The 10,910-nt window shown below is 50.0% G+C and overlaps 1 long non-coding RNA gene across 1 annotated transcript; it reads right to left on the reverse strand.

Moving 5' to 3' along the window:
• Window positions 1-2,048: 2,048 nt before the first annotated feature.
• On the reverse strand, window positions 2,049-10,910 carry LOC146006998 (uncharacterized). Its single transcript, XR_014444185.1, has 3 exons — window positions 10,781-10,910; window positions 7,073-7,241; window positions 2,049-2,179 (listed from the first exon to the last, which is right to left on the reverse strand). It is a non-coding gene; the product is annotated as an uncharacterized LOC146006998 (long non-coding RNA).

A 10,910-nucleotide genomic window follows, 5' to 3' on the forward strand; every position in this document is an offset into this window, starting at 1 on the left:
GCATGCGATGTGACGTGATTACACCCGATTTCCCATTGTACAGCCACCCTGATGGCTGATTACAATGTTAAATGCACCCACACACCCGATTTTTAATTGTACACCCACCCATAATTAACGCTACCCTAGTATCAAAGGCAACCCGAAGCGTGGCAAGCGCATCGAGCCCACGAGGGTTGGTGGTACATGTCCTCCGACCTTTTCATACCCCCACTATCCACGTCGATGTGGAGTTGACTTTAGATAGTGTGGCGAGCGCAGCGAGCCCCGTGAGGGGACGCGGAATACATGTGAAGTAATCCGCGTGCGCTCGCCACACTATATAATATCAACTCCAAGCCGACGTGGATAGTGGGGGTATGAAAAGGTCGGAGGGCGCGTACCGCCGCCGCTCGCCACGCTTCGGGTTGGCGTTGATAGTGGCGTGGCGTTAACAATGGGGGGGCATTTGACATACTAATTACCCATCAGGGTGGGTGTACAATTAAAAATCTTTCTGGGGGTGCATTTAACATAGGAATCAGCCATCAGGGTGGGTGTACAATTAAAAATCGGATGCGATCTGGTTGCATGCAATGCGACCCGATCTGATAGACCCGATGCCATACAATTAAAATCTGTGGCGCCATGCTAGGAAACAAGTATCCTTTTTTCATCAAATGTGTTTACCAATCATTTTCCCCAAAGACAATACTGTAGTAGTGAGCAAGTGAAACATCTGAGAAAGGCCTCTAGGTGACTACACAAGGCTCCATTGGGAGCACATTCACCAAATTAGTTTGTTTGGTGGTTATATTATTAATAAGCGTCTGAATACACCCAATGTGCACACATGCTGCAATCAAAAACCTGTATGTACTAAAATTCTAGGTATTATCAAATATGCCTATAGCTGGGTACACACTGGGCGATACATCATTAATAATATGGTCTGTATTGATATCCTGTGCATATCGTCCAGTGTGTGCGGCCGTGTGTTGTTAACAGTGACAATTTAAATTACAGGAAAAGTATCCAGTGAGGGAAATTCCATGTGAAGATGCCTGTTACAGAGGTTGGACTAGAATTGTGTAAGGATTAATAGCAAGTGCTGTCCAGAATATAACCATTGTAGTGTTCATTCTAGCAACCGCTATCTTTGAAAACCCATGAAGTTCCTCTTCCCTGCCTGGGGTGTCGCTGTCTGCTGTTGTGCTTCAAGCACAGTGTGGTCTGTATATCAGAATTGATATGCAAACCAGAACTGTGCTAGAAACACCACAGCAACCAGCAACACCCCAGACAGGGAAGAGTAACTGCAAGGTTCAAAGATAGCAGGTGCTAGAATGAAGACTAACCATAGACATTCTTTTCACAAGAAACAACTTGGTATACACTACAGAGTGTTAATGGGTGTGTTTCACATGACTAATAAGAGTACCGGGTATATGAGTGTGACACCCAGTTTGGATGGCAGGGAAGCCACTCTCTAGGAGCACATGATTAGGCGTAACAGTGCCCCCCTCCCTCCCCCCTAACAGGCATTAGTAACAACACCATCACCAGGGTTACTGCTGGCACAGCACATGTGTAGGAGGTGTAGGATGTGTATATAGGGAGGGGGTGTATATATGTATAGGAAGGGGACATATATAGGAGGGTTATGACATGTATGTATGTATGTATGTTGTACTCTGCACCATTTTTATGACTATATAAAAGAAAGTTTTTCACTACAAGTCTACGAGTGCCGCCATTTTTTTCCATATGCTATACTATGTATTGGAAGGCATCGGAGCAAACAATTTATGAAGAAGGGGACATGTGGAGGGGAGGAGATATATATCTATATATATATATATATATATATATATATATATATATATATATATATATATATATATATATATATATATAGATATAGATCTCCTCCCCATATACACATCCTACCCCTCCTACACATGTGAAATCAGTGAAGCTTTATTTCTACGTTTCGGAGCTCGTGGCTCCTTCGTCAGGATAACTAGCAGAGTGACAAAGTGCAAATTTTAAACATAACTCACCGGCATGTCTCCCGCACATCCTCCGTCGCCGGAACTCTCCTCTGACCACTTCTGTTACCCACACTGTCTTCCGGCGGGTATGGGAGACCTCCGGCTTCTTTGGTTGCTAGGGCAACGCGACGCTGTCAGAGTGCACACTGCGGATATATATATATAAAAAAAAGTATACATAAAATGTACAAAACAATACAATATCGTGCGCATGTAAATACCCTTAAGCTCTATTAGTGTGCAGGCATATGTGTATTTTATCTAGATTCTAATGTTATCTCATAACTGCCTTGTGATATATCCTAACAATAGGGATAAATGTCCTATTGGTTGAAAGGGACTGTGGGCCTTATTCTAGTTCACTCTTTCTGACAAAATCCTTCTTAGATGGACAAAACCATGTGCACTGCAGGGGCAGATGTAAAATGTGCAGAGAGAATTAGATTTGGGTGAGTTATTTTGTTTCTGTGCAGGGAAAATACTGACTGCTTTATTTTTACACTGCAATATAGATCTCACTTTGAAGTAAAACCCCACCCAAATCTGATTCTCTCTGCACAAGTAATATCTTCCCCACCTGTAGTGCACATGGTTTTGTCCATCTAAGAAGTTTTTATCAGAAAGAGTGAACTAGAATAAGGCCCTGTGCCATAGAGGATCGGACACTACACGCTGAACCTCCTACACAGCTTCCTCCAACACGCCCTCTCCTGTATTAAAGGTGCAGGAGCTACAGAGCCTGTGTAGGAGGGGTAGGATGTGTATATGTATGGGAAGGGGACATGTGTAGGAGGGGTAGGATGTGTATATGGGGAGGGGATGTATATATGTATGGGAAGTAGACATGTGTAGGAGGGGTAGGACGTGTATATGGGGAGGGGATTTATATATGTATGGGAAGGGGACATATGTAGGAGGGGTAGGACATGTATAAGGGGAGGGGGTGTATATATGTATGAGAAGGGGACATGTGTAGGAGGGGTAGGATGTGTATATGGGGAGGGGGTGTATATATGTATGGGAAGGGGACATGTGTAGGAGGGGTAGGATGTGTATATGGGGAGGGGATGTATATATGTATGGGAAGTAGACATGTGTAGGAGGGGTAGGACGTGTATATGGGGAGGGGATTTATATATGTATGGGAAGGGGACATATGTAGGAGGGGTAGGACATGTATATGGGGAGGGGGTGTATATATGTGTGGGAAGGGGACATATGTACGAGGGGTAGGACGTGTATATGGGGAGGGGATGTATATATGTATGGGAAGGGGACATGTGTAGGAGGGGTAGGATGTGTATATGGGGAGGGGGTGTATATATGTATGGGAAGGGGACATGTGTAGGAGGGGTAGGACGTGTATATGGGGAGGGGATGTATATATGTATGGGAAGGGGACATGTGTAGGAGGGGTAGGACATGTATATGGGGAGGGGGTGTATATATATGTATGGGAAGGGGACATGTGTAGGAGGAGTAGGATGTGTATATGGGGAGGAGGTGTATATATGTATGGGAAGGGGACATGTGTAGGAGGGGTAGGACGTGTATATGGGGAGGGGATGTATATATGTATGGGAAGGGGACATGTGTAGGAGGGGTAGGATGTGTATATGGGGAGGGGGTGTATATATGTATGGGAAGGGGACATGTGTAGGAGGGGTAGGACGTGTATATGGGGAGGGGATGTATATATGTATGGGAAGGGGACATGTGTAGGAGGGGTAGGACATGTATATGGGGAGGGGGTATATATATGTATGGGAAGGGGACATGTGTAGGAGGAGTAGGATGTGTATATGGGGAGGAGGTGTATATATGTATGGGAAGGGGACATGTGTAGGAGGGGTAGGACGTGTATATGGGGAGGGGATGCATATATGTATGGGAAGGGGACATGTGTAGGAGGGGTAGGACATTTATATGGGGAGGGGACATGTGTAGGAGGGGTAGAATGTGTATATGGGGAGGGGATGTATATATGTATGGGAAGTAGACATGTGTAGGAGGGGTAAGACGTGTATATGGGGAGGGGATTTATATATGTATGGGAAGGGGACATATGTAGGAGGGGTAGGACATGTATAAGGGGAGGGGGTGTATATATGTATGGGAAGGGGACATGTGTAGGAGGGGTAGGATGTGTATATGGGGAGGGGGTGTATATATGTATGAGAAGGGGACATGTGTAGGAGGGGTAGGATGTGTATATGGGGAGGGGGTGTATATATGTATGGGAAGGGGACATGTGTAGGAGGGGTAGGATGTGTATATGGGGAGGGGATGTATATATGTATGGGAAGTAGACATGTGTAGGAGGGGTAGGACGTGTATATGGGGAGGGGATTTATATATGTATGGGAAGGGGACATATGTAGGAGGGGTAGGACATGTTTATGGGGAGGGGGTGTATATATGTGTGGGAAGGGGACATATGTACGAGGGGTAGGACGTGTATATGGGGAGGGGGTGTATATATGTATGAGAAGGGGACATGTGTAGGAGGGGTAGGATGTGTATATGTATGGGAAGGGGACATGTGTAGGAGGGGTAGGATGTGTATATGGGGAGGGGATGTATATATGTATGGGAAGTAGACATGTGTAGGAGGGGTAGGACGTGTATATGGGGAGGGGATTTATATATGTATGGGAAGGGGACATATGTAGGAGGGGTAGGACATGTATAAGGGGAGGGGGTGTATATATGTATGGGAAGGGGACATGTGTAGGAGGGGTAGGATGTGTATATGGGGAGGGGGTGTATATATGTATGAGAAGGGGACATGTGTAGGAGGGGTAGGATGTGTATATGGGGAGGGGGTGTATATATGTATGGGAAGGGGACATGTGTAGGAGGGGTAGGATGTGTATATGGGGAGGGGATGTATATATGTATGGGAAGTAGACATGTGTAGGAGGGGTAGGACGTGTATATGGGGAGGGGATTTATATATGTATGGGAAGGGGACATATGTAGGAGGGGTAGGACATGTATATGGGGAGGGGGTGTATATATGTGTGGGAAGGGGACATATGTACGAGGGGTAGGACGTGTATATGGGGAGGGGATGTATATATGTATGGGAAGGGGACATGTGTAGGAGGGGTAGGATGTGTATATGGGGAGGGGGTGTATATATGTATGGGAAGGGGACATGTGTAGGAGGGGTAGGACGTGTATATGGGGAGGGGATGTATATATGTATGGGAAGGGGACATGTGTAGGAGGGGTAGGACATGTATATGGGGAGGGGGTGTATATATATGTATGGGAAGGGGACATGTGTAGGAGGAGTAGGATGTGTATATGGGGAGGAGGTGTATATATGTATGGGAAGGGGACATGTGTAGGAGGGGTAGGATGTGTATATGGGGAGGGGGTGTATATATGTATGGGAAGGGGACATGTGTAGGAGGGGTAGGACGTGTATATGGGGAGGGGATGTATATATGTATGGGAAGGGGACATGTGTAGGAGGGGTAGGACATGTATATGGGGAGGGGGTATATATATGTATGGGAAGGGGACATGTGTAGGAGGAGTAGGATGTGTATATGAGGAGGAGGTGTATATATGTATGGGAAGGGGACATGTGTAGGAGGGGTAGGACGTGTATATGGGGAGGGGATGCATATATGTATGGGAAGGGGACATGTGTAGGAGGGGTAGGACATTTATATGGGGAGGGGGTGTATATATGTATGGGAAGGGGACATGTGTAGGAGGGGTAGGATGTGTATATGGAGAGGAGGTGTATATATATATATGTATGGGAAGGTGGAACATATGCGGATGGGGTGTACATGGGAAGGGGACATATGCCGAAGGGGTGTTACATACATGGTACTGACAGGCACTCCCTGTCCCCCCCCCTGGGGTTCTACATTCATGACAATGACCGGCACTGGGGGTGGGGGACTCCATGTCCCCCCAGTAACGGCCTCCATTTCCCAGCCTCCCTCCAAAGTGCCACTAGTTTCCCCCGAGCAGCGGCCTCCGCTTCCCAGCTTCCCTCCAAAGCTCCGCTAGTTCCCCCAAGCAGCAGCCTCCACTTCCCAGCTGCCCTCCAATGCACCGCTACAGTCCTCCAGCAGGAACATGGTAGAGCCTGATTTCAGGAAGCGTCAGGTGCAATTGCAAACGACAGGACGTCTGACCAATCAGCAGCTGGCACAACAACGAGGGAGTTAATCACAGTATGAGAGGCGGTAATATGTAAATAAGCTGTGCCTGAAGCAGTGCCGTGCACACGTGTCTCTCCCTCAGACCGAGTGTGATGGGGGGGAATGTGACAACTGAGCCCCATGCATACAGTGTAACGGTATACAAAGTAATGGTTGCCATTGTGTCAAGAGGGGATAGACAATGCCAGTGTCTCTTTCTGTACTGTAATAAAATCAGCCATCTTGGTACACGTTTTTAGTGAAGTCTCTCTAAGTATACACTGGTGGCCACTGTGCAAGTGCAACAAGTTGAAATGCTATATCTTTATAATGGGAAAAATTTCACTAAATTTAAAAAACCCTGTAATTTTCTGAAAAACCTTATCTGTGTCCAGCCAGTCTTTTAAAAATCAGCAGCGCTTCCTGCCACGCTGCTCAGCAAACAGCGATACAAGGTCCCAGCACCCACTGTCTTCCAACCGCAGCAGCCCCCGGGGCAGTGCTGTCTTCCCCATTGGGGTGGGCCCCTAGGTCCTAGGGCCCCTAGGCAACTGCACATTGTGCCCAATGGGAAAGACATAACTGTTGGGGGTTCTACTGTCACTTCTGGGGGGAGGATGGGGATGGCGTTGCTGCTGTTAGTGCTGGTGGGTGTTGAGGCTTCTACTTTCACGGCTGGGGGGAAGTGGATGATGGTGCAGCTTTCAGGTCATGCAGTGATGGGGTGCCGGTTCAGGGGCAGGGTCTGCAGCGGTCAGTGATGGGTGGGGCAGGGGGGATACAGCTATCAAGTTAGTAATTGGGGGGGGGGGGGGTACAGATGTCAGGTCAGTGATGGGGGAGATGTCCGAGTGCTGGTGTGCTTCTTACTGTGTGGTGGGTGTAGCGACACTCTGGCGGCAGTTTGGACCCTCTTGGACCCAGCTGGAGCAGGACGGCAGTAGCAACGAGAACCCTCCTGGGCCCAGCAGCTGAAGCAGCACCCTGGCAGCATCAAGGACCCGGCTGAAGCAGGACAGCGGTCATGGTGCAGACCCTCCTGCGTAGAAGATGGAAGAGCGTAGGGGAGAGAAAGAGGAGAAGGGGGGACAATGGTAGAGAGAAAATAATGCTCATTACACATTATGCAACACATCGAAATGCTCGTTACACATTATACCAAACACTGTAATACCCATTACACATTATGCCACACAGTGATAGTGAGTGATAGTGGCATATGGGTGACAGTGGTGTGTGAGTGGGTGTGTGAGTGACATACGCAAGTGGGACAGGATGTTGGAGACAAATATTACAGTTTACCTAACTTAACTGCGCAGAGCAACAGCATCAGCCGGGAGCTGTAGATGGAGCAATCTCCTTCCCCCAGTGTCCTGCTCTCTATCAGAATGACATGCTCTCTCACCCTGCGGCCTGCTCAAATCACACTGGTGCACTCCATCACTCTGCAGCCTGCTCTCTATCACACTAACAGGCTCCCTCACCCAGCGGCCTGCGCTCTATCACACTGACGCTCCCTCACCCTGCAGCCTGCACTATATCACACTGATGCTCCCTCACCCTGCAGCCTGCACTATATCACACTGACGCTCCCTCACCCTGCAGCCTGCACTATATCACACTGACGCTCCCTCACCCTGCAGCCTGTACTATATCACACTGACGCCCTCCCTCACCCTGCAGCCTGTGCTATATCACACTGATGCTCCCTCACCCTGCAGCCTGCACTATGTTACACTGACGCTCCCTCACCCTGCACTAATATCACACTGACGCTCCCTACACCTACAGCCTGCACTATATCACACTGACGCTCCCTCACCCTGCACTATATCACATTGACGCTCCCTCACCCTGCACTATATCACACTGACGCTCCCTCACCCTGCACTATATCACACTGATGCTCCCTCACCCTGCACTATATCACACTGACGCTCCCTCTCCCTGCACTATCGCACTAACACGCTCCCTCACCCAGCTGCCTGCACTATACCACACTGACGCTCCCTCACCCTGCAGCCTGCACTAGATCACACTGACGCTCCCTCACCGTGCAGCCTGCACTATATCACACTGATGCTCCCTCACCCTGCAGCCTGCACTATATCACACTGACGCTCCCTCACCGTGCAGCCTGCACTATATCACACTGATGCTCCCTCACCCTGCACTATATCACACTGACGCTCCCTCACCCTGCACTATATCACACTGACGCTCCCTCACCGTGCAGCCTGCACTATATCACACTGATGCTCCCTCACCCTGCAGCCTGCACTATATCACACTGACGCTCCCTCACCCTGCATTATATCACACTAACATACTTCCTCACCCAGCGGCCTGCACTATAACACACTGACATGCTCCCTCACTCTGGGGCATGCACTCTATCACACTGACGTACTCCCTCACTCAGCGGTCTGCACTCTATCACACTGACGCTCCCTCACCCTGCACTATATCACACTGACGCACCCTCACCCTGCAGCCTGCACTATATCACACTGACGCTCCTGCAGCCTGCACTATATCACACTGACGCTCCCTCACCCTGCAGCCTGCACTATATCACACTGACGCTCCCTCACCCTGCACTATATCACACTGATGCTACCTCACCCTGCAGCCTGCACTATATCACACTGACGCTCTCTCTCACCCTGCAGCCTGCGCTAAATCACACTGACACTCCCTCACCCTGCAGCCTGCACTATATCACACTGACGCTCTCTCACCCTGCAGTCTGCGCTAAATCACACTGACGTACTCCCTCGCTCAGCGGTCTGCGCTCTGTCACACTCCCTCACCCTGCGGCCTGTGCTCTATCACACTGCTCTCTATCAACACTAACATGCTTCCTCACCCAGCGGCCTGCGCTTTATCACACAGACGTGCTCCCTCACTCTGGGGCATGCACTATATCACACTGACGCGCTCCCTCGCTCAGCGGTCTGCGCTCTGTCACACTCCCTCACCCTGCGGCTGGCGCTCTATCAAACTGCTTTCTATCATGCTGATGCACTCTATCACACTGACATGATTCCTCACCCTGCGGCCTGCACTAAATCACACTGACACACTCCCTTACTCTGCGGCCTGCGCTAAATCACACTGATACACTCCATCACCCTGAAGCCTGCGCTCTATCACACTGACATGCTCCCTCACTCTGGGCCAGGAGCTCTATCACACTGCTCTTTATCACACTGATGCACTGTATCACACTGACATGCTTCCTCACCCTGCAGCCTGCGCTTTATCACACTGACACACTCCATCACTCTGAAGCCTGCGCTCTATCACACTAACACGCTCTCTCACCCAGCGGCCTGCACTCTGTCACACTCCCTTACCCTGGGGCCTACGCTAAATCACACTGATGCGCTCCATCACCCTGAAGCCTGCGCTCTATCACACTGACGTGCTCTCACTCTGTGGCATGCACTCTGTCACACTCCCTTACCCTGCGGCCTGCGCTAAATCACACTGACGCGCTCCATCACCCTGAAGCCTGCGCTCTATCACACTGACGTGCTCTCTCACTCTGTGGCATGCACTCTGTCACACTCCCTTACCCTGCGGCCTGCGCTAAATCACACTGACGCGCTCCATCACCCTGAAGCCTGCGCTCTATCACACTGACGTGCTCTCTCACTCTGGGGCATGCACTATATCACACTGACGCGCTCCCTCGCTCAGCGGTCTGCGCTCTGTCACACTCCCTCACCCTGCGGCTTGCGCTCTATCAAACTGCTCTTTATCATGCTGATGCACTCTATCACACTGACATGATTCCTCACCCTGCGGCCATCACTAAATCACACTGACACACTCCCTTACTCTGCGGCCTGCGCTAAATCACACTGCTACACTCCATCACCCTGAAGTCTGCGCTCTATCACACTAATACGCTCCCTCACCCAGCGGCCTGCGCTCTTTCACACTGACATGCTCCCTCACTCTGGGGCTTGCGCTCTATCACACTGCTCTCTATCACACTGATGCACTGTATCACACTGACATGCTTCCTCACCCTGCAGCCTGCGCTTTATCACACTGACACACTCCATCACTCTGAAGCCTGCGCTCTATCACACTAACACGCTCCCTCACCCAGCGGCCTGCGCTTTATCACACTGACGTGCTCCCTCACTCTGGGGCATGCACTCTATCACACAGATGCGCCCCCTCAGTCAGCGGTCTGCACTCTGTCACACTCCCTTACCCTGGGGCCTGCGCTAAATCACACTGACGCGCTCCATCACCCTGCACTCTATCACACTGACGCGCTCCTTCACTCAGCGGCCTGCGCTCTGTCACTCATTCACCTTGCGGCCTGCGCTAAATCACACTGATGCACTACCTCACCATGCGGCCTGCAGGCTTTCACACAGATGCACTCACTTGCCCTGCGGCCTAACCTTCCCTTTCCACCAGCTAATTCTAAGCCCCCCAGCAGCCTAACTCTATGTCCCTTCTAGTGCCTAAATCTAACCCTCCCTCCTCCAGCCTAATGCTAACCCACCTTACATACTTCATTTCACAGGGGGAAAAAAACACAGTAGTACTTACTTGCTTAAGGTAATCTTATAGCCATGCCTGGACTGGAAGGATGTGGAGTTGTCCCTCTTCTCCTTTCATGACAGCAGCAGCAGCAATGTGGGCACACTGGGCAGTAGGCCAGTAGCTGCCCTGAGCCAGG

The sequence above is a fragment of the Crinia signifera genome, chromosome 6 (genome assembly GCF_055691185.1).
Source record: "Crinia signifera chromosome 6, ASM5569118v1, whole genome shotgun sequence".
NCBI classification, from domain to species: Eukaryota; Metazoa; Chordata; class Amphibia; order Anura; family Myobatrachidae; genus Crinia; species Crinia signifera.